The 23967-nt window shown below is 38.7% G+C and overlaps 1 protein-coding gene and 2 long non-coding RNA genes across 6 annotated transcripts in view; 1 reads left to right on the top strand and 2 right to left on the bottom strand.

The window, feature by feature from the left end:
- Positions 1 to 23967, top strand: part of LOC139943260 (uncharacterized) — a 125392-nt gene that overhangs the window by 39408 nt on the left and 62017 nt on the right. The window contains exon 1 of one of the 2 annotated variants that reach the window (XM_071940080.1): positions 17398 to 17439. The exons of the other annotated variant lie outside the window; for it this stretch is intronic. The gene's annotated coding sequence lies outside the window, so the exon portion shown is untranslated. Of the gene's footprint in view, positions 1 to 17397; positions 17440 to 23967 lie in introns of those variants that run through there. 2 annotated transcript variants of the gene reach the window in all.
- On the bottom strand, positions 8620 to 11241 carry LOC139943150 (uncharacterized). 2 transcript variants are annotated; one of them, XR_011786761.1, is made up of 3 exons: positions 11099 to 11241; positions 9830 to 9956; positions 8620 to 9212 (listed from the first exon to the last, which is right to left on the bottom strand). It is a non-coding gene; the product is annotated as an uncharacterized lncRNA (long non-coding RNA). The 2 variants fall into 2 exon arrangements; XR_011786762.1 differs by having other exon boundaries at positions 8620 to 9207.
- LOC139943114 (uncharacterized) lies at positions 12450 to 14973 on the bottom strand. 2 transcript variants are annotated; one of them, XR_011786751.1, is made up of 3 exons: positions 14793 to 14973; positions 13484 to 13610; positions 12450 to 12866 (listed from the first exon to the last, which is right to left on the bottom strand). It is a non-coding gene; the product is annotated as an uncharacterized lncRNA (long non-coding RNA). The 2 variants fall into 2 exon arrangements; XR_011786752.1 differs by having other exon boundaries at positions 12843 to 12861.

Raw genomic sequence — 23967 nt, 5'->3', positions numbered from 1 at the left:
TTTTCACTCTGTCCTGGAATGAAACTCCTCTAAAAGAGTGAAATAACTACACCCTTTTTAAAGAGCTGTATGAGGGACAACTCGGAAAATAAAGAGTGGTGTTAATCACACTTTTACATTTAGAGAGTAGTAATTAATTAGAGTAGTTGGTATTATGCTATTGATGGGAAAATACTTTTGTGTATTTATTATTATTCCCTGTGTTTTAAAATTGTTCCCAGTCTACGCAATAGAGCAACTGGTGCTTGATGCCACGTCAGCAGCAAACGCTTATTAAATGTTGACGCTTTAATATAATTAAAAATTTTCACTTGGCTGGAAATGAAAAGGCAGTGACGAAGAAGTGAAACCACGACGCCCTTGGTGGGAAAACTCGGCAATTGCTAAACATCAGATCAATCAAGAGTGAACTGAGGAAGTCAACGCTGCATGTCATGACCTGTTTTTTTTTGTGTTTTTTTTCTTCATTTTTTTAATGTTTTTTACATGTTTTCTCTGCCAATGTCCACAATTTTTTTAAGTTTTGTTTGAACGATGTCTTGTATAACAATTTAATAATGATAAGTTGTGGTCCGGTTAATTATTAAAATGTAGCACACCATAAAGGTTGTGCATACAGATGCGTGAACAATGTCAGTTTTCTTCTTCCTCAAGTTTAAAGACAATATTTAGAAATAATGAAACATTAAACAAAATAAGGTAACGGAATCATGTCCACGAAAACGTTGAATGCAACAATATCTCAGTTTATAACACATACAGCCTTATATTCATGGAAAAGCTGTGTGAACTGTTATGCGTGTTATTGCATTTTAAATAGTTGTTTATCTCCGATTCCGAATAGCCTTGCTCAAGGCAGTCTTATTATTTACTCCGAGAAAAGACCGCCGCTGTATACAAACCCACCCGTATACACTGGCGTATGTGTGTAACCACACCGCACGACACGATGCTCCCGCACAGTATCCGCGTGCGTCGGCCGTCGGGCCGACGGCTTCCGTGTGCGGGTTAGTGGTACGAGTGCGGTTGACTTGTGCACAGTAGTCGTACGGTGTGCGTTGAGCGATGTGACGGTGTATTACACGGTTGGGTGGTGCGGTGAGCACATTGTATACTCTTGGGTTTACAGCGGCGTCTTTTCGGAGTGAACAATGCGACTGCCTTGAGCAAGGCTAGATTCCGAATCGCAAGTTTTATTTTATTTGCCAATTAACACACAAAATCTATTGATTGAAATATCGGCTCATAGTAACCCAAAATTAGCAATAATTGCAGCAAATCTGGGAAAAAAATTTGAAAGAAGCTAATTTCAACTGATAATGGTAAGGACCAATTGGGGTTGGGAAAATCGTTTCCCAGGGGGGTAATTAAAACCCGGGGGGTAATTAAAACCCGTGGGTTAATTACCCAAAATTTACCCAAAGTATGTTGTGTTTGGTATCAAATGAAAGGAATCTTAATTTTAAACCAAGTAAGTGATGTTCATTTTGTCATGTTATCATCCTGTGAAAAGTTACACTTGATTTAAGATGTGGCGCTTGCTAACACAGGATCAACAAGGTCATTACACACATTCTAACGAAAAAACCTTAAAACTATTATTTTACATTACTTTGTATATATCAAAGTGTACCACACTGTTTGAGGGTTCAAATTAACTTGGTTCAAGACATTTTAAGTGGATACTACTGGTACTGACAAGCCAAATGTGACAGGAAGCTCATTAAAGACCCTTTTTTAATCTTTACACACATTTTGGTCAAAACGGCTTGAATGGCAGTTTCCTCTACATCGCTCAGTTATTCAGTGTCTGTAACATCAAAATGTCCGCAGCGCACTCTACATGCAAACACACATGACATGCCAGCTTTTATGCTTCTACATTTCATGGTTTGGTACTGCCTCTCCCCTTCCTTGCAGTTGCAGCCAATTGTTGTTGAGATGGAATTTCAGCTACCAACAGGTTGTCATCGCCCCTGCTGGTTCCAGTGCTGGTAACAAGTGACCCCATTCTTACCCGAATCACGGCTCCTACGTTCAGGAAGAGTTATTACAAGATTCCGAGTAAACGGTTTTTGAAGCTTTGCATGATGTGAAGAATAAGGATGATAGTTAACTTGCAGGTTTAACAACACTTGTTTAGTTTCTATTTATTTGAAACCAAACACAACATACTATCAAAGGTTCCAAAAGCAAGCAGCCAAGGGAAAAATAGACACTCTCTTCGTGTTCACCTCCAAGTTAGGGTATGACAGTATCTCAAAACCTCCATACTTGGGCCCCTTGAAGGAGACTGCATGTGGAGTGTGCTGTGGACATTGCTCCAATGGAGCAGATATTACAGACACCGAAAAATGAGCAATGTAGAGGAACTTTGCTATTCAAGCCGTGGTGGCCCTTTAATGTGTTTAGGGTCTTAATGAGCTTTCTGTCACGTTTGGCTTGTCAGTACCAGTAGTATCAACTTGTCTTGAAGCAAGTTAATTTGAACCCTCAAACAGTGTGGTACACTTTGATAGATACAAAGTAGTGTAAAATAATAGTTTTAAGGTTTTTACAATAGAATGTGTGTAATTACCTTGTTGATCCTGTGTGAGCAAGCACCACATCTTAAATCAAGTGTAACTTTTAACAGGATGATCAAATGACAAAATGAACATAATTTACTTGGTTTAAAATTAAATTTCCTTTCATTTGATACGAAACACAACATACTTTGGGTAAACTTTGGGTAATTAATCACCGGGTTTTAATTACCCCCGGGGAAACGAATTCCCCAACCCCAATTGGTCCTTACTTTTTTTGTGGTAACTGACACCCATACCTACCATTATCAGTTGAAATCAGCTTCTTTCCAATTTTTTCCCAGATGAATCCTTATACAGGGATAATATATGGTTATATGAAATCAAATCTGTAAACGGTTCAATTGATAGCTAAAATAATGTTCGTTAGAATTAAACAAAAGGGCAAGTGAAAAACGTTCATACATGCATTGTTGTTGTTGTTAAAAACTGTGTGTTTTTGTTTTGAATTTCAAAAGGCTGCCAAAACGGGCTGCCCATGTGAATAGTTGAACAACAGTAATTTTTTAAACAACTGACATTACATTTCTAAGGGGCTGCGGGTGGTAAACCTTTCAGTTTTTTTAAGAAACCGTTTTGTCCACATGGATATTAAGTCTGCTCAGTCTTCCGTTAATAATTAATTGCCTTTGGGTCAGCAAAACTTGTGTCTGGCGTTTGATTACTGGTATTAAGAACTGTATTATAGGTCATTTCAACTTTGTTTTTAGGTGGTTCCACCGTTGTAAACCGGGGGGGGGGGGTCTGGCGGGCCCAATGAAGCAAAACATGTCTGGCGGTTGATACTGGTATTATGAATAGTGTTATTTGGTAATTTCAACTTGGTTTCAGGAGGTTCCTCTTATGTTTAACCCGGGGGAGGGGAGGTGCCTGCCGGGCCTAATGCAGCAAAACATTTGTGTTGCGGTTGATATTTGTTTTAAGTTACTGGTCATTTCAACTTGGTATCACGTAGTTCAGTTCATGTCTTGTTGAAATCAACTGGCAAGCACACCTCACTGAACCACAATTCCAGACCAGAGGACATGGATCTCGCTTCTACATCCCGCACTGCAGCAATCAGGTCTATGTATCATCATTCTTTCCTCGCACAATTAGGGACTGGAACTGCTTGAAGACGGACCCTGCACTCTCACCCTCTCTAGATGCATTCAAGAATGTACTGAGGGTCTCACCTAGTATACAAATATTGTCTGCTTCGAGTGCTATGGTTAAAACTATGACTATGAGTCATAGTTTTTAACCATTGCACGAGTAAAAGCAGTCAATATTTGTTTTATAAACACCCCAAACATTTCTAAATACTGTACTATTATTATTAAGTTACAGACCTGAATGCTACAATCCACGGACGACGCGAATACAGATTGCAAACACTTTTACTGACTGTGTTGCATGTAGTGTCGTGCAATCCGAAATGGTTACAGACTATTAATTTATCATCCTCGTGCACGCAACGGACGTCTGGGTACTGCACGCCGTGTGCTAGTCTGTCGGACTAGCGCACGGCGCCATGTGCTAGTCTTCGGACTAGCGCATGGCAAACCGACGCACTATCACACGGCCGTCGTCTAGCAAAACTAAGACATGTCATGTGACGCGCTCTTAATCAATGAGCAGGCAGAATACTTGCAAGGGGTTTTTACTGGCCAGTTTTTACTTGCACCATGTATATTTTTGCACCTGATTGGCTTACGGTCCCATGGTTTCACGCGTGAGCCCAGCCACAGTGCGGTAATCTTCAAATTTTCTGAAGCAGCACTTTAAAGGAAGAAGAAGAAGTTCCACCGCTGTTAACAAATGGGGGGGGGAGGGGGGGAGGGGGGGGGGGTTGTCGATGGCGGGCCTAGTGCAGCCAAACTATGAATCTAGGGCCACAACTTAAATACCAAACTTCGTTGCAGCCAAACGGCTGGTTTCGTTATTTAATTAGGGACTCTTAAAGTAATAAAAAAAAAAAAAAAAAAAAGGGGAGGCTTTGGCCCATTTTAAGAGGATGTATCTCGGAAACAATATGGAGTATTGAATTAATGCTGTGTGTGTGTTCATTTTAGCAATAATGGGACAATAATTTTAGCAGTTCATCCTAAGTTCTAAAAAATTCAACTTGAACACAAATGAAGTAAGATGAGCAGTGGCCAAGTGGAAGGGCTCTGGACTCTGCGGCACCTAAAGATCCCGGGATCGAATCCCGTTGCCTCACAGATCGAGGTTTTTGGAAAATTTATAAATACAACATTGTTAAATGTCATAATTGAAAAGTGCATCGAGTCGTTTTATGTTTCTTTCCCACTCTCAAACAATTTTTTTTTTCCAAGAAACTGCATTTGAATTATTGGTATTGAATAATAATAATAAGTTTATCAACATTAGCAAGGCAACAATATAACGTCATAAAATGTTCAGATTAATTATGCTTTTTTCTAATTTAATAAATAGTAAACAATAAAATAAACAAAGCGCCTATGTATATACCTTTACCCAATGTTAAAGCACTGTTTGTCAATGCAATAGAATCATGTGTTAAGTATGAATCGAATATTTATGTAATACTATTGCTTTTAGTTAGCCGCGTTTAAATGCCCGTTAGAGTTAAACATGTGTTTATAACAAACAATAGCAATTCTTAAACATGGTACGGGTTTAGTGAGTATTCTGAACCATTTAGAAGCCAGATATGTACACAGAAAGGTATAAAGGTGGGCAGGATGGATGGGCTCCAAATCTTCTTATTTGCACAAGAGGAGGATGACGAACAAGAAAATCGTCATGGTCGCCAACACCAGCGTGCACAAAGAGTTTGTAGGGACAAGGTGAACTCCTTAGAAGAGTATGAAGAAGGGCACCTTGTTAATGGCTTTTCCTCATGGTTTAAACAAACAAACCAACAAACAAACAACTTTGTAGTTTAATCAGAAATTAAATTGACGATCTTGGCCAGCTGGGTATTTTTCATTATTTATGTTTTATGTCAACTTTTATTTTATTATTTTTATTTTTGGTAACAAATTATTTTCGATTTGCAGTTATTTCCTTGACCCACCTATCCACAATTTCGAACACAAATCTAATTTGTTTCACACTGACTATTTGTAGTCCTTTGCAGATCAGTTTTTACGCTCAGGAAACGAGATGGACATTTCTGAACTGATAGCTTTCCAGGCGTCACCTTTTTTTCTGGTTTGCTTTGGTGTCACATCGTTTGTCACCAATTATGGAAATGAAGTCCCTCATGGTCTCAACGGGAGCCATCCTTTCGTCAGCGGTGAAATTGTCACTGCGTTGGTTTTAATCAGCCAAGGCTGTAGAGTATCGAAGTAACGACCTGCTGAAGATTTCTCTATACTCTCATAATATGTTCATGTTGTTGCGCAATCCTCTATCTACATTACAATGTATTTAACAATAGGGACCTCGGTCAATAAGTTTAAGACTGTCCCATCCTCGTGTAACTAGCTAGTTACACAAGGATAACTAAGCAACTATTTAAGATATTTCGTAAGACTTGTTTAATTCAGGTGTTTAGGAAGACGCGTGTAACTTGGATTTATCCATGTATATATACTATACTAGTATAAAGATAAACACCTTTCGTAGTTACGGCCCTACATGTTTTACTACGTTATGATTAAAAACTGTTCATTCATAGGTCTTCACCGAAAGGTCCCTGGATCGAATCCCGCTGCCTTAAAACTCGAGGTGTTTGAACAATTTTTTTTTTTTTTTCTTATTTAAAAAGTGCTTTCCCACTCTCTAAATATGTTTTTACAAGGACATGGATTTGAGTTTACTTTGTGGTATTGAAATCAAATTACATATTTATCGAAAGTGGCCTGGGGACTCACCATGGTATAGTGCTTCGGTATCAGACTCCCAAGCCAAAGATGCCCTGTATACACAATTATTATTAACGATAAAGCACTGTATATCCATGCTTGCCATAATGTCCTGTGTAAAGTATAAATCGAATATTCATGAAGTCTTAAATGCGAACTATCCTGGGGGGAGGGGGGAAGGGGACCCACCGTGGTGTAGTGGTATGGTGTCGGACTCCGAAGCCAATAGCTCCCGGTTCGAGCCACGGTGGGGACAGCATGGTGACTGGCCAGCCGCAAAGTCTCGACCTCCCAGTTCGAGCTCGGTTGAACTGAATTCAAACTTTGGAATGAAAACAGAAATCCCTCAGTATTATACGTCTTGCTAAAGTTGTCAACTATCAGGGTGGTTTAAGTCTGATGTCGTGACTGATGGTGATATTGACCAAGATCTGTACATCAAAACGTTTTCTAATCAGAACTAATTTTAAAAGTAAACATTGAATCTTTATCATCGCTATTGGTTCCATCGAAATAATATTAAAATGCAACGAACGTCAGAGGGCGGTGATGCGGAAAATGAAACAAAGCAACACAAACACAAAAATACTGCACAAACACAAGTAAAACCAATATATGAGAATGAGCGAAACCTACAGTGGTTGATGAAATAATATCGGCCAAATCGGCTCATCCAAACGTAAGCAAAGAATTAACACTCCAACCTAGCTCGTCACCAGGCAGTAGACCGCTAGCCCATTTATTCGGCACTTGACCAATAAATGGACCATTTGTTCATTGGTAATAAGCTTTAGGTTAACAAATAGGAAACGTGAATGGGACAATAAGATAGACAACTACAAGACATAAACACGGTTGTAATATCAACGCTAAATTGTAGGTTCGAAAAAAATCATATTTTATCTTTTGCCTATTCATATCTTTAATCTGCAGTTTGCAAAATATGTTAAATTGTAGTGTATTGTATTGTCACAACTTGCACAAGTTTATCTCATGGCAATAAATAAAACACTAGCACCCACAAAAGTTTGCCTGAACTGTGTTTGTGTATTGTCAAAAATGTAATCCGTTTTTGGTTTATTGTCTTGATCATTGGGTGGCTGCAACACACGTAGACTGAACAATTATACAGATGTTAGTCTTGGATTGACTTAGACTTGACTGAAGTCCCAATCCCGTGCTATCGCCAGAACACTGATGTTTTATGATGCTCTGCATTCCCCAACCTGTTCCGTTGACCGTGCGGCGATCGAGCGCGCACTGTACTGTATAAAGGCCCGGTCCCACTGCAGCGATAACTAGAACGATAACGATAACGACGCAAAGAGAACGCGTTCTATTTGTTGAATGAGCGTGTGCATGCTCAGCGTGGAGCAATTCAACCAATATAATGCGTTCTCTCTGCGTCGTGATCGTTTTCGTTATCGCTGCAGTGTGACTCGGCCTGCCTTAAGGCCGGTTTATAGTCGGTCGCGCGATATGAATTTTCCTTTAGACTGGACTCACTCGGGGATAAACAAAAACACATCATTTTCACTTTGTTTTCCATGTTTTTACATTCAACCAATTTAATAAAATTAAAAAAAAAACTGAAAAAACCCGTTGCAGCCACGTCCTTTAAAAAACTCGTTAAGTTAAGTTTGTGAAAAAATCTCAATAATGTCACTTAACCAGATCAGATATCAAATTATTAAGTCTGCGAGCATACAAAGAGTTGTTTTCGAAGTTGTATCAATGAATTTTGAAATTAAGTGTTTACTTAATATTCTGGAAACAGCATAGTATTATTTGAAAAACATGTTTGGGTTTCTTTTCTCTGAAAGGGAACATCGATGGGAAGCGTTATATATTGTAAAGCAACAATTCCGTTAGTTTTTCTCAACCATTGCTGTTCTGAAGTGTACCAAACATATGACAGGCATTAAATCGTTCGGTTTTACAAATACAATTCCCACACTTCGAATCAGCGGTGCAGTCAGCAGGGAGGGGGGAGTGGCTACCCCAAACAAATAAAATACCCCCCTCCTCTGAAAAAAAGGGAAAATGGACAGGCAGCCACAAAATGCCATAAGCATCCCCCTCCGCACAGGATACTCCTTCCCGACTAACAAAGCAACCCCTGCCCACATGTTATAACTACTAACCCCTAGCCCTCCCCATGAAAAGTCATAGCCATACCACTGCTTCCGAATCACTTTGTGTCAATATTGGTATGAAAAAGATACAAGCCACACAATTCAATAAAGTGTCCAGAATTTAACTATTGAACTTTGTGAACTCAACAAGAGAAAAGAAACAGACTACTGTTTTTGACTTGTTCATTTATTTATTTCAAATCAACTTATAATGAAATTAAAGGTACAATTTACTTAATAAACATAGCGAGCAAGAGAGTGATCAGTATGTACAGAAGAGGACAACGAACATTAAGCTATAATTTTGCATAATTAATGCAGCGGCAAATTTATCAATTTTTACCGATTATATTTTAAATAATGTTTTTTTTTAGAAAAGCAAGTGCATAAATCATCAGGAATGACTTGAGTAGCTGTAGAATGTTTGTAGTAAATACAATGCAAAGGAAATTTAAATTGATGGGCTATCATTGTTAAAGTAAAGTTTTAAAGTTAAGGATTTTATCGCAGCTTTTCTTCAACATTATTATCATTGATGTATCAGATGTATGTGTCAAAGGATGTCCTTCTTGTGTCCATTTGTTTTTATCACAGATGCTGCAAGTGTGGCTGGCAAACTGGAGGTTTTGTTGTGTGTAGAAAGTATGCCCACTGTTCTAATACAGGGAGACAAAAACAAACAAAAACATTGTAACAAAATCCTTCAATTGTTAACATAATACTCTTTTTCAATTTGACCTAAGATTGGGACTTTAACAAAATACAAACTTCACCTGCAAACTTGCAAAAAAACAAATTCATTATGTTACATAGCCCTATCTTCATGAAGAGTTTTCCAACAGTTTGTTTACATGGTTAATACAACCAGGGCTCGATTTGGCGGAAAAAAAATCACAAGACTTTTACTGGACCAGAGAATCTGACAAGACTGGGATCGATATGAGGAGAACACTTTCTACACACTACATTGAAACTGCTGTTGGAACAAGCACTAAAAGAAGATATATTGGCATTCAATAGATATGTGTACTAAAATGCAATGAGGTGTTATTCAAATTAAAAAACACAATACCACTAGACTTGTACGGTCGTAAGTTTACTGGCCCAAAGCTATAACCACTGGACTTGGCCTGTGGTCCAGTGTTGATTTCGAGCCCTGAAAACCGACACAATCAATTATTGTATGAGTTGGAATTGTTTTATGCATATTCTACTAATTGTGTGTCCAGAATACATCAAGCAATGCCATTGTCCCTGGATGTAACCATCATACCTGTTTCTAGATGATGCTGATCAGTTGGCAACTCAATACTTGTTGGTTTTCCCTGAACCTCTGATGGCCTGCTCCTTTTCACAAAGGGATGTGTACATCAATCTCCCATAGCATTTGCCACTTTATGCTGTTCAAAACACAAAAGTTAACAATTGAACATTTAAAATTTAGCTTTATATTAATTTGAAAAATACAAGTATCCATAATACCTAACAATCTGCAAACGAACTAGAATCGGTAAACATGAGATCCAAGTCATATTCAGTAGAAAATTTATAAAAACAGCCCACTGTTTTTTGTTCCACTGTTGGGGACCTTTTAACTTTTTAAAAACACTAGTTGTTCCTCAATAAACTGAGAAAAAAATAATAATAATAATGTGCAATTTCACTCCAAAAAGGGCTTGGTATGGGCAACAAGAAGAAAACAGTTCAAGAGTCAGACGAAAGTTATTCGGGGGAGTTGCGGTCAGGAATTAAATTAGTAAAATTACTTCATACAATCAAACTGGGTACTACCCTAAGTAGACCAATGGACCGAAAAATCAGTGTATCAAATGTATGTAGCATTTTTAATAAACATTTACCTGTTTACCAAAATACTACTACTACTAAGCAGTAAAGTACCAAGAGTTGTTTTGACTTGCGTTGGAACGGAACAATTTTTTTATGTAACATAACATTTTGCAGCATATGTATTTGTCTTCGTCTGCTTACACTACTACAGGAAATAAAATGGTGCACCGATTGTGAAGATAACAACTTGCCGTAAGCCTCTCTATCCTTTACGACTCTTAGTATTTGAGAGGGTCACATATATACGTTTCAAAATACCGTCCGACCGTCTGTGTGTTCAATTGTAAATTTGGGTTACATGACTGTTTCTGCTATGTTAAAAAACAAGCTACTCGTGTTTATTATCAAAAAACTAAGTTGTACTGCTATTGCTAAGTTAAAGTAATGTCAAGTGATGAGTCGTGAGATCAGTCAAGTCAACTCGACTCAAGAAAGTTTAATTAAGCTAAGAAGGGTAAAACAAGAACATGCAGCATGCAGCTGTCGTATGACATACAGTAAAACCCAGTTTTGTTCGATGAAAAACAATGTATTACAATACATTTTAATAGTAGTAGTGGGGGTACGTGTGTTTGTATCAAGGTATTTTGTTTTTAGTGTGATCGGTATTCTTTGTGCATACGGCTACGCATACACCAAAACTGCCCCACTCGGTAGGCGTTTTTTCGTTAATTTTACTGTTTAAAATACTTACACATTGACTGCAATGTTACTGTAATGATTGCCCATGCAGTTTCCTTCCTGTCGACATGTTCGTAACTTTTACCAGCTCCAAAAATCGAACGTTAACAAGAAAAAACTAACTTTTTAGGACACCGCTCAGCGAACAAAGTTACGGTCGTCCATTTTGTTTTATTTGTAAGAGGCCTCTTGATAAATTTGCATATTCATCGTTTGTCGGTAATCCAACGATTCTATTGGTTCACGGATGAAAAGTGAGGTCAGCGATCGTGTCAAAGTTCAATTAGTTGAACTCTGTAGCGACGTCGCCAGCGCCTTTCAGCGACGCATCGCTGAGCATCGCTGAGGTCTCGACGATGACTATAAACTGTGTTTTTAGGATCGCACGTCAAGATTTCCATCGCGCGACCGTCGCGCGACCGACTATAAACCGGCCTTTAAGGCCGGTTTATAGTCGGTCGCGCGATATGAATTTTCCTTTAGACTGGACTCACTCGGGGATAAACAAAAACACATCATTTTCACTTTGTTTTCCATGTTTTTACATTCAACCAATTTAATAAAATTAAAAAAAAACCTGAAAAAACCCGTTGCAGCCACGTCCTTTAAAAAACTCGTTAAGTTAAGTTTGTGAAAAAATCTCAATAATGTCACTTAACCAGATCAGATATCAAATTATTAAGTCTGCGAGCATACAAAGAGTTGTTTTCGAAGTTGTATCAATGAATTTTGAAATTAAGTGTTTACTTAATATTCTGGAAACAGCATAGTATTATTTGAAAAACATGTTTGGGTTTCTTTTCTCTGAAAGGGAACATCGATGGGAAGCGTTATATATTGTAAAGCAACAATTCCGTTAGTTTTTCTCAACCATTGCTGTTCTGAAGTGTACCAAACATATGACAGGCATTAAATCGTTCGGTTTTACAAATACAATTCCCACACTTCGAATCAGCGGTGCAGTCAGCAGGGAGGGGGGAGTGGCTACCCCAAACAAATAAAATACCCCCCTCCTCTGAAAAAAAGGGAAAATGGACAGGCAGCCACAAAATGCCATAAGCATCCCCCTCCGCACAGGATACTCCTTCCCGACTAACAAAGCAACCCCTGCCCACATGTTAAAACTACTAACCCCTAGCCCTCCCCATGAAAAGTCATAGCCATACCACTGCTTCCGAATCACTTTGTGTCAATATTGGTATGAAAAAGATACAAGCCACACAATTCAATAAAGTGTCCAGAATTTAACTATTGAACTTTGTGAACTCAACAAGAGAAAAGAAACAGACTACTGTTTTTTGACTTGTTCATTTATTTATTTCAAATCAACTTATAATGAAATTAAAGGTACAATTTACTTAATAAACATAGCGAGCAAGAGAGTGATCAGTATGTACAGAAGAGGACAACGAACATTAAGCTATAATTTTGCATAATTAATGCAGCGGCAAATTTATCAATTTTTACCGATTATATTTTAATTAATGTTTTTTTATTAGAAAAGCAAGTGCATAAATCATCAGGAATGACTTGAGTAGCTGTAGAATGTTTGTAGTAAATACAATGCAAAGGAAATTTAAATTGATGGGCTATCATTGTTAAAGTAAAGTTTTAAAGTTAAGGATTTCATCGCAGCTTTTCTTCAACATTATTATCATTGATGTATCAGATGTCTGTGTCAAAGGATGTCTTTCTTGTGTCCATTTGTTTTTATCACAGATGCTGCAAGTGTGGCTGGCAAACTGGAGGTTTTGTTGTGTTTAGAAAGTATGCCCACTGTTCTAATACAGGGAGACAAAAACAAACAAAAACATTGTAACAAAATCCTTCAATTGTTAACATAATACTCTTTTTCAATTTGACCTAAGATTGGGACTTTAGCAAAATACAAACTTCACCTGCAAACTTGCAAAAAAACAAATTCATTATGTTACATAGCCCTATCTTCATGAAGAGTTTTCCAACAGTTTGTTTACATGGTTAATACAACCAGGGCTCGATTTGGCGGAAAAAAAATCACAAGACTTTTACTGGACCAGAGAATCTGACAAGACTGGGATCGATATGAGGAGAACACTTTCTACACACTACATTGAAACTGCTGTTGGAACAAGCACTAAAAGAAGATATATTGGCATTCAATAGATATGTGTACTAAAATGCAATGAGGTGTTATTCAAATTAAAAAACACAATACCACTGGACTTGTACGGTCGTAAGTTTACTGGCCCAACGCTATAACCACTGGACTTGGCCTGTGGTCCAGTGTTGATTTCGAGCCCTGAAAACCGACACAATCAATTATTGTATGAGTTGGAATTGTTTTATGCATATTCTACTAATTGTGTGTCCAGAATACATCAAGCAATGCCATTGTCCCTGGATGTAACCATCATACCTGTTTCTAGATGATGCTGATCAGTTGGCAACTCAATACTTGTTGGTTTTCCCTGAACCTCTGATGGCCTGCTCCTTTTCACAAAGGGATGTGTACATCAATCTCCCATAGCATTTGCCACTTTATGCTGTTCAAAACACAAAAGTTAACAATTGAACATGTAAAATTTAGCTTTATATTAATTTGAAAAATACAAGTATCCATAATACCTAACAATCTGCAAACGAACTAGAATCGGTAAACATAAGATCCAAGTCATATTCAGTAGAAAATTTATAAAAACAGCCCACTGTTTTTTGTTCCACTGTTGGGGACCTTTTAACTTTTTAAAAACACTAGTTGTTCCTCACTAAACTGAGAAAAAAATAATAATAATAATAATGTGCAATTTCACTCCAAAAAGGGCTTGGTATGGGCAACAAGAAGAAAACAGTTCAAGAGTCAGACGAAAGTTATTCGGGGGAGTTGCGGTCAGGAATTAAATTAGTAAAATTACTTCATACAATCAAACTGGGTACTACCCTAAGTAGACCAATTGACCGAAAAATCAGTATATCAAATGTATGTAGCATTTTTAATAAACATTTACCTGTTTACCAAAACACTACTACTACTAAGCAGTAAAGTACCAAGAGTTGTTTTGACTTGGGTTGGAACGGAACAATTCTTTTTATGTAACATAACATTTTGCAGCATATGTATTTGTCTTCGTCTGCTTACACTTCTACAGGAAATAAAATGGTGCACCGATTGTAAAGATAACAACTTGCCGTTAGCCTCTCTATCCTTTACGACTCTTAGTGTTTGAGAGGGTCACATAAATAATATATATATATAAATGTTTCAAAATACCGTCCGACCGTCTGTGTGTTCAATTGTAAATTTGGATTACATGACTGTTTCTCCTATGTTAAAAAACAAGCTACTCGTGTTTATTATATAAAAAAAACTAAGTTGTACTGCTATTGCTAAGTTAAAGTAATGTCAAGTGATGAGTCGTGAGATCAGTCAAGTCAACTCGACCCAAGAAAGTTTAATTAAGCTAAGAAGGGTAAAGCAAGAACATGCAGCATAAACCAAAGCTGTCGTATGACATACAGTAACACCCAGTTTTGTTCGATGAAAAACAATGTATTACAATACATTTGAATAGTAGTAGTGGGGGTACGTGTGTGTTTGTATCAAGGATTCAAGGTATTTTGTTTTTAGTGTGATCTGTATTCTTTGTGCATACGGCTACGCATACACAAAAAAAACTGCCCCACTCGGTAGACGTTTTTTCGTTAATTTTACTGTTTAAAATACTCACACATTGACTGCAATGTTACTGTAATGATTGCCCATGCAGTTTCCTTCCTGTCGACATGTTCGTAACTTTTACCAGCTCCAAAAATCGAACGTAAACAAGAAAAAACTAACTTTTTAGGACACCGCTCAGCGAACAAAGTTACGGTCGTCCATTTTGTTTTATTTGTAAGCGGCCTCTTGATAAATTTGCATATTCGTCGTTTCTCGGTAATCCAACGATTCTATTGGTTCACGGATGAAAAGTGAGGTCAGCGATCGTGTCAAAGTTCAATTAGTTGAACTCTGTAGCGACGTCGCCAGCGCCTTTCAGCGACGCATCGCTGAGCATCGCTGAGGTCTCGACGATGACTATAAACTGTGTTTTTTAGGATCGCGCGTCAAGATTTCCATCGCGCGACCGACTATAAACCGGCCTTTAAGGTGGTGTGATATGCTTAGGGACCTCTCACACGAGAATGGGACTTGAATCAAGTCTAGGGTTGACTCAGATGCGAGTCGAATGGTAATTGGCTTATTTCTAGGTCAGCTAATTACGAAATCAAAATGACCCAGAGTCAAAATGAAGCTTAATCAAAGTTAAAACTAAACTTTTACCCACCCAACCTTACCCGGCAATGGATCATACCCACAATAACATACGGGACAGGGATAGATGTTTTATGTTGTAATATACTAAAATCCCACTTTCGTGTGAAACTGTCCTCCAAGAAAAAGAAGACATACTTCGAATGGATTCATTGAAAAAAGGCACAAAATGTTCTTGCACCCCAGCAGCCGATTCCACGAACGTGTACGCAACTGTTTAAGTCCACTTACGCAAGGTTTATGGCGCAAGTTGCTCTATAAACATTGCGCAAGTGGACTTTACGAGGTTGCGCAAAGTTTCGTGAAATCGGCTGCAGGTAAAGTTATGTACTAAGTCTCAACTGCACGGCCCTGCCTTCCACTGATGTATGCGTCTTCTGTAACCATTATCTGCTAACTGTGCAAGTGCCGAATTGTATCGCTATCTGTGTGTGCTAAGCACGCCTTAAAACCTTGAGTACGCACGCGAACAAGCAAACAATTGACGTAAGCGCAGATACCCTTGCCTACGTCAGTAAAACGCCCGTGGGTGAAACAAACACCTGTTATTATTCGAGGTAAACTTTAAAATTGTGTTGCTTAACAACAACATTGATTGTGTATATTTCTTGCTTCTTCTCTCGCTCCTGTTTTGTAACACTATACCATCGAACAACCTTGTCCTGTTTCCTCTGCACAGCGAAGGCATCAAGACACAACAAAAGAGCCACTCAAGCTTCCTCTAATCCGTCTCGGCGTTTATTAAACAAGCGTTTCGTATGAAACAGGTTAGGTTTAGATCTTAAAGGTACAACAGTATTTTTAGAACAGATACACAAATCGTAAACAAAAAACAATGTTGTTTTCTAAACTAAAGATATTAAGTAAAATCATAGTTGATGAGACGGTTTGGTAACACGGCATGAGAGTCGATTGTGGACGGTGAATTTGATTCGCAACATAAACTAATAGATGGGTACCTTTTGAAAAATAAGTTGATGGAAGTCAACAGAAAAGCAGTAGTAGGATGACTGTGAATTAAATCCACATTATCGATACCAAAACTTCACGCTAACATAATGTTTATCTCGGTTTCGAAACAAGAGTGGATGGTATTGATCGGTTGGACATTGGAAGCGTTGTATGTGAACTGTTTGTTTGTGCTCACAAAATGATACCGTAGTAGTAAAGTTTATTACTGTTGTTCCAAACCTCAGTGATGAAGTTAATTGGTCAAACCGTAGTAGGGTTGTTTGTACACTTGGCTGATACTAAATCAGAGGCTGGTGTGGCTTGATAATAGCTCTGTTTCAGAGTGGTTCAGACAGTAAAAGGGTTGACTGTGAACTGTGTTAATGCGTGCATTTCGTGACACCACAGAATAGGTTTGTATTGTTAAGCTAAATAATGGTCTACTCTCTAAAATGCAAAAGAGTGAAAATCACTTTTTGAAGAGCCATAATTAGGAGGAAAAACTCCTTTTCGAGTGGTCTTCCACTCTTTGAGATTGAAGTTTGCATCTTATTGAGTGATTTTTCATTCTGTCCTGGAATGAAACTCCTCTAAAAGAGTGAAATAACTACCACCCTTTTTAAAGAGCCGTGTGAGGGACAACTCGAAAAATAAAGAGTGGTGTTAATCACTTTTTTACATTTCAGAGAGTAGTAATTGCATAGAGTAGTTGGTATTATGCTATTGATGGGAAAATATTTTTAATCTTGTTTCCAGTCTACGCAATAGAGCAACTGGTGCTTGATGCCACGTCAGCAGCAAACGCTTATTAAATGTTGACGCTTAAATATAATTAATTGTTTTCACTTGGCTGGAAATGAAAAGGCAGTGACGAAGAAGTGAAATCACGACGCCCTTGGTGGGAAAACTCGGCCATTGCTAAACATCAGATCAATCGAGAGTGAACTGAGGAAGTCAACGCTGCCGCTGCCAAATTTGAGTTGCTGTTTGTGTCTCCAGATTATTGCACCGTGTTTCAAGACTGTCTGGCAATCTTACTCATGGTGACAATTTCAAAGTTTCAATGATGAAGATTTTGCTGCTAATCGGATTCCTGGTGTGGTGTACTGAAGGTTGGTGAAAATCTTTCCTTTTTTACCATATTATTGTTAAATTGGTGCTACGTCGTTGACTGCTGGCTGGTTGTGCATGTTCATGAATTGTTTTGTACAGGTTTTCTCTGCCAATGTCAACAGAAAATGTGTGGTTAATGATGGCGCTGCCAAATATATATATATTTTTTTGTTTCACTTTTATTTGAACGATGTCTGGTATCACAATTTTTAAGTGATAACTTGTGGTCCGGTCAATTATTAAAATAGAGAACGCCATACAAGTTCGTGCATACAAAAGCGGGAACAATATATTGTTTTTTCCTTCAAATTTATTTAAAATAGTGAATTAAATTATAATGAACATTGAACAGAAATATGTGAACGGAAAAATGTTCACGAAAAAGTTTAATGCAAATTCTGTGTGCATGTAATGCACAAATGTAATGCATGTAATGACAAAAGAGTGAATTTGAATCCGTGTTATTACAATTTAAAAACTATTTGGGGTTGTCCGATTCCGAATTGGAAGTTTTCTGTTTGGCAATTAACAAAAAGTTCAATGATCGACACAACGGTTCCATCAAAACTGAATGAACCGTTAACACGTTTTCTTTCTTAAAATCCAGCAGTAAAAACTTGCCAACCATTATGTTGTGAGGTGATTAAAGTTTGATTGTAACGGCTTTCTTTGCGTTATACTAAACAGAAAAAGGAGAGCATGAAAACTAACTTGCCAGGAAAATCTATATTACAATTTTGTGTGTGTTCAATCCTTTTTTATGTCTATCTTAATTTATTTTTCCGGTGTACAGCCGACGTATTTTATACACTTGTGTTGGCCAGTAAGACTACACAGTAATTTAACACAGGTCGAGTTGGTACCATCCTTGCATAATGCAACGCTTATAACACTCAATTAAAACTAAATAGCCAGGAAAACCTATAACTATTACAAGTGTGGGTTTTTACTTCATTTTATTGTCTATCTTAACTAATTTCCCGGTGTACGGCAGTCAAACTACACAGTAATTTCACAATGTTCGAATTGGTACCATCCGTGCTTAGGAAATTGGATAACACTTACAGAAAACTAAATGGCCAGGAAAACCAATATTACAATATATTGTTTTCAGTCCAGTTATTATATATCTTAAATTATTTTAATTCATGGCAGTCAAACTACAAAGTAATTTCACAAACAGGTCGAGTTGGTCCAATATAATCTTACTAGTGAAACGCGTAGTATACTAATCAGCCCAGAGCACTTTGGTTAAAGGAACGAGGTACCAATATTTGACTACGGGAACTTTTAGTGGATAACCTGACATAATCAGATATGGAGGTCTGCCGGGGACCCCCCGCTGCATGTGGCGCATGGACCCCAAACAAAGAGGCAAAATAATGGGCTGGATCAAACATTCTAGGTACCACATGAAACCAAGTGGAAATGGTCATTACCATGATACTAAGTAAACAAAATCAACTGCCAGACAAATTTTCTGCTGCATAAGGCCTGCCAGACACCCCCTTCCCCAAATATTTAGTTTACAAACCTATGGGTTGAAAATAACCAGTTGTCAAATTACCTTAGATTTACATGAAACTTTGTTTAACTGTTCCACTATGGCTAAAATGAACACAAACCAAAAATTAAATCCATACTCCATATCGTTTCCGAGATACAGCCTCTTACAATACACTAAAATCTCCCCTTTTGGAGCTCCGCCCCCGGCCGACACCGCGCGTCGTGTTGGTATTCTTTCAAACATTAAGCCCGTAATTTAATAACGACACCAGCTGTGCGGCTGAAAGGTGTATACTTTTTAAGTTGTGGCCCTTGATTCATAATTTGGCTGCATTGGGCCTACCAGACACCCCACCCCCGGGGTTCAACATCGGAGGAACGACCTAAAACCAAGTTGAAATTACCAATAGGCCTACTCTTAACACAAGACAATATCAGGCGCCGGACAAATGTTTTGCGCGGCAGACACCTCCCTTACCCGGGTTAAACAAAGGAATCACCTGAAACCAAGTAATGACCAAACACACTATTCTTTGACGTCCAGTATCAATCACCAGACGAAAGTTTTGCTGCATTGGGCCCTGCAGACACCTCCCTTCCCCCGGGTTAAACATCTGAGGAACCACTGAAACCAAGTTGAAATGTGACCAATACAATATTATTCTTAACACAAGTATCAACTGCCAGACGAAAGTTTTGCTGCTTTGGGCCCGGCAGACAACTCCCTCCCCCGGGGTTAAACATCAGAGGAACCCCCTGAAACCAAATTGAAATGACCAATAACAATATTCTTCAGAATCAACTGCCAGACAAAAGTTTGGCTGCATTGGGCCTGGCAGGCAACTCCCCCCCCCCCCCCCGGGTTAAACATCAAAGGAACCACCTGAAACCAAGTTAAAATGGCCAATAACAATATTCTTAATACAAGTATCAACAGCCAGCCAGACGAAAGTTTTGCTGAATTGGGCCCGGCAGACAACCCCACTCCCTCGGGTTTTAGAAGAACCGCCTAAAACCAAGTTGAAATAACCAATAACAATATTCTTAATACAAACGGAAGTATCAACCGCCACACATATGTTTCTTCATTGGGCCCGGCAGACACCTCCCCAACCCCGAGGTTAAACTTCAAAGGAACGACCTAAAACCAAGTTGAAATTACCAATAACAATATTCTTAAAAACCAAGGGGGTGGGGTGTCTGGCGTGCCCAATGCACCAATTTTTTGTCTGGCGTGTTATGGTACTTGTATTAAGAATAGTGTAAATTGGTCATTTCAACTTGGTTTGAAGTGGTTTCTCTGATGTGAACCCGGGGGAGGGAAGGTGTCTGCCGGGCCCAATGCAGCAAAACTTTCGTCTGGTGATTGATATTGGTATTAAGAATATTGTTATCGGTCATTTCAACTTGGTTCAGGTGGTTCCTCTGATGCGTAAAACCCGCGGGAGTGGGGTTGTCTGCCGGGCCCAATGCAGCAAAACTGTTGTCTGGCAGTTGATAATGGTATTAAGAATATTGTTATTGGTCATTTCAACTTAAATTCAGGTGGTTCCTTTGATGTTTAACCCGGGGGAGGGGAGGTGTCTGTCGGGCCCAATGCAGCAAAACTGTTGTCTGGCAGTTGATACTTGTATTAAGAATATTACTATTGGTCATTTCATCTTAAATTCAGGTGGTTCCTTTGATGTTTAACCCGGGAAGGGTATATGTGTCTGTCGGGCCGCGCCGCCCAATGCAGCAAAACATTGTCTGGCGGCTGATATTGTCTTCTGTTAAGAATAATTGTGCATAGGACTATTGGTAATTTCAACTTGGTTTTAGGTTGTTCCTCCGACGTTTTACCCCGGGGGTGGGGGTGTCTGTCAGGCCCAGTGCAGCCAAATTATGAATCAATGGCCACAACTTAAATAGCATACAATTTTTAGCCACACAGCTGGTGTCGTTATTAAATTACGGGCTCTTAACGTTTGAAAAGAATACCACCACGACGCGCGGTCGTTCGGGGGCGGAGCGCCAAAAGGGGGAGATTTTAGCATTTTTTAAGAGGCTGTATCTCGGAAACGATATGGAGTATGGATTTAATTTTTGGTTTGTGTTCATTTTAGCCATAGTGGAACAGTTAGACAAAGTTTCATGTAAATCTGAGGTAATTTGACAACTAGTTAATTTCAACCCATAGGTTTGTACACTAAATATTTGGGGGAGGGGTGTCTGGCAGGCCTAATGCAGCAGAAAATTTGTTTACTTAGTATCATGGTAATGACCATTTCCACTTGGTTTCATATGGTACCTAGAATGTTTGATTCAGCCCATTATTTTGCCTCTTTGTTGGGGGTCCATGCGCCACATGCAGCGGGGGGTCCCCGGCAGACATCCATACCTGACTATGTCAGGTTATGCACTACATGTTCCTGTACTCAAATATGAGTACCTCGTTCCTTTAACCAAAATGCTCTGGGCTGCCGCTCTATAAGGGAATCAATGTGTGGTGAAGAGGTTTTCAACTAGTGGTTTAAACCCGCGCCGAGGCCTGGACTTTATAATTTTAACGAGACGAAGTCGAGGTAAATTATCAAGAACCAGGTCTCGGCGGGTTTAAACCACTAGTTGAAAACCGATTCAACACACTTTGATTCCCATTCATGAATACATTTTCGGTCAAAAAACATCAACACTTGTTGGTCAAAAGGTAAAATAAATGCAAAAATTATAATTATTCAATGATTTATTTCAACACAACACCCCTCCAGCTATGAAATGGTTAGGCCCTCGGTCCGATCGAGTAAACAACTCCTTACAAGGGAATAATGTGGGCGTACCGCGTATCGCGTGACGTGGTACAACTGTCCCGGTCGTTGCTCTCGACCAATAGGAATGAAGAAACTGTCTTACGCACAGGTGCAAGCGCGCGTGTCACGCCCATGTTATAACACTTTTTACTGGTGTTATATCATCCGTTCAAACAACACCTCGTGATGCCTCTTACACCAATCAGAATGGATAAATTGTCTTAGGTATTTATGAAAATATAATAATAACACAGTGTGCCACAAACCATTGAAGGTTCCGGTGCTCACTCTCCGTATATAAACTAGCCGAGAACTTGTCCAAACTTAAAGGCAGTGGACACTATTGGTAATTACTCAAAATAATTACTTGCATAAAACCTTTCTTGATGACGAGTAATGGAGACAGGTTGCTGGTACAAAACATTGTGAGAAACAGCTCCCTCTGAAGTGACTTAGATTTCGGGAAAGAAGTAGTTTTCCACGAATTTGATTTCGAGACCTCAGATTTAGAATTTGAGGTCTCGAAATCAAGTATCTGAAAGCACACAACTTTGTGTGACAATGGTGTTTTTTTCTTTCATTATTATCTCGCAACTTTGATAACCGATTGAACTCAAATTTTCACAGGTTTGTTATTTTACGCATATATTGAGATACACAAACTGCAAACGCCAGTCTTTGACAATTACCATTAGTGTACACTGCCTTTAAAGCTTCATCACACTCAGTTCGTGTAAGCTACTAATTGATATTCAAAAGTCGATGACCAGAAATACATTTGGGTAAAAAGAATTATACCAAAGGTAGACAAATTTGAGTTTTCGAAGTGTAATATTATGCTTAAAGGCAGTGGACACTATTGGTAATTACTCAAAATAATTATTGGCATAAAACCTTACTTTGTAACGAGTAATGGGGAGAGGTTGATGGTATAAAACATTGTGAGAAACAGCTCCCTCTGAAGTGACCTAGTTTTGGAGAAAGGAGAAATTGTCCACGAATTTGATTTCGAGACCTCAAGTTTAGAACTTTCACACGATGCTCTCGGTCTTAAAAACAAATAAGCCAAGAGGGCGCACCTTAGCATGGACCCTTAAAGAGTATTACGCACGCAAAGGTATCAACACATCAGGGGACATGACCTGTGGTTGCGCTGTTGTGCGTGAAACCGTTCCGAGACAAGAGGGCGCACTTTAGCATGGTCCCTTAAAGAGTATTACGCATGCAAAGGTATCAACACATCAGGGAACATGACTAGTGGTAGCGCTGTTGTGCGTGAAACCATTCCAGCATAACAAAATATTTACCAATCATCTTCATACAGGTACAAGAGTGAAGATTTATTTCTGAATAATTAAACTTCGGTATTAAACAATCATAATTGGCTAATGTATTTGTCAAAAATAATGATAATAATAATAATAATGTCTGCACGACTAATTTGTGATGTCAACTTCCCGTTGCCTACCTCAACAATTACTGTTCTAACGGCGGATAAACAAATACTACCCAGAAGACAAGATCAATCATTTACCCAGTCCCAAACACAAAGTTTGGAGGCTTCTATTTCCCCCCGTTTTACATGTGCCTTCCCACCCCCGTGATTTATAATATTAACCCAGAAACATCGGACAATAAATAGATTTGTGGCAAATAAATACTGCACGTACCAATCACGAGATAACAGCATGCGTGTGCACTCAGACAAGTATGAATAAATATAAGTACCGGGAAGTATAGATGAATATACATGAAGAGTTAGCGAAATGCGACGTTTGCTACATAACAATGACAGTTCTTCCAACGCCTGTCAACGCACCCACGAATCTCGGTAATTTTATTACCAACGCCCAACAACGCACCTCACCATCAACAACGCTTGGAAATGCCTACAACGCGTTGCAACACTACACAGCGCATCGGCCTATTTTGATACGGCGCCTAAATGTGTACCTGTGAGAGGTTGATATTGTGCATGCAAAAGCTTCGGAGCGACACGGCAGCTCGGGCTGCTGAGAAAGATTAGGCTAAGTAAAATAAGAAAAGAGTTTCTCGTCCGGACTTTTGAATAAAAAGGAGGAGGCAGGGCACTACTATTTACTATTTTCCAAATTTTAGCTATTTTTTCCAAGATGGCCGCCATGCTAAACATGGCTGGCCAAAATATATTTAGTCACAGATTTTGTTCTTTTCGAGTATACTGATGCAATGCATAACAAAACAAACGATTTG

Source organism: Asterias amurensis, chromosome 10, assembly GCF_032118995.1.
Source record: "Asterias amurensis chromosome 10, ASM3211899v1".
NCBI lineage: Eukaryota > Metazoa > Echinodermata > Asteroidea > Forcipulatida > Asteriidae > Asterias > Asterias amurensis.
Note: the sequence above shows the minus strand (reverse complement) of the source record. Positions and strands in the feature narration are given on the sequence as shown.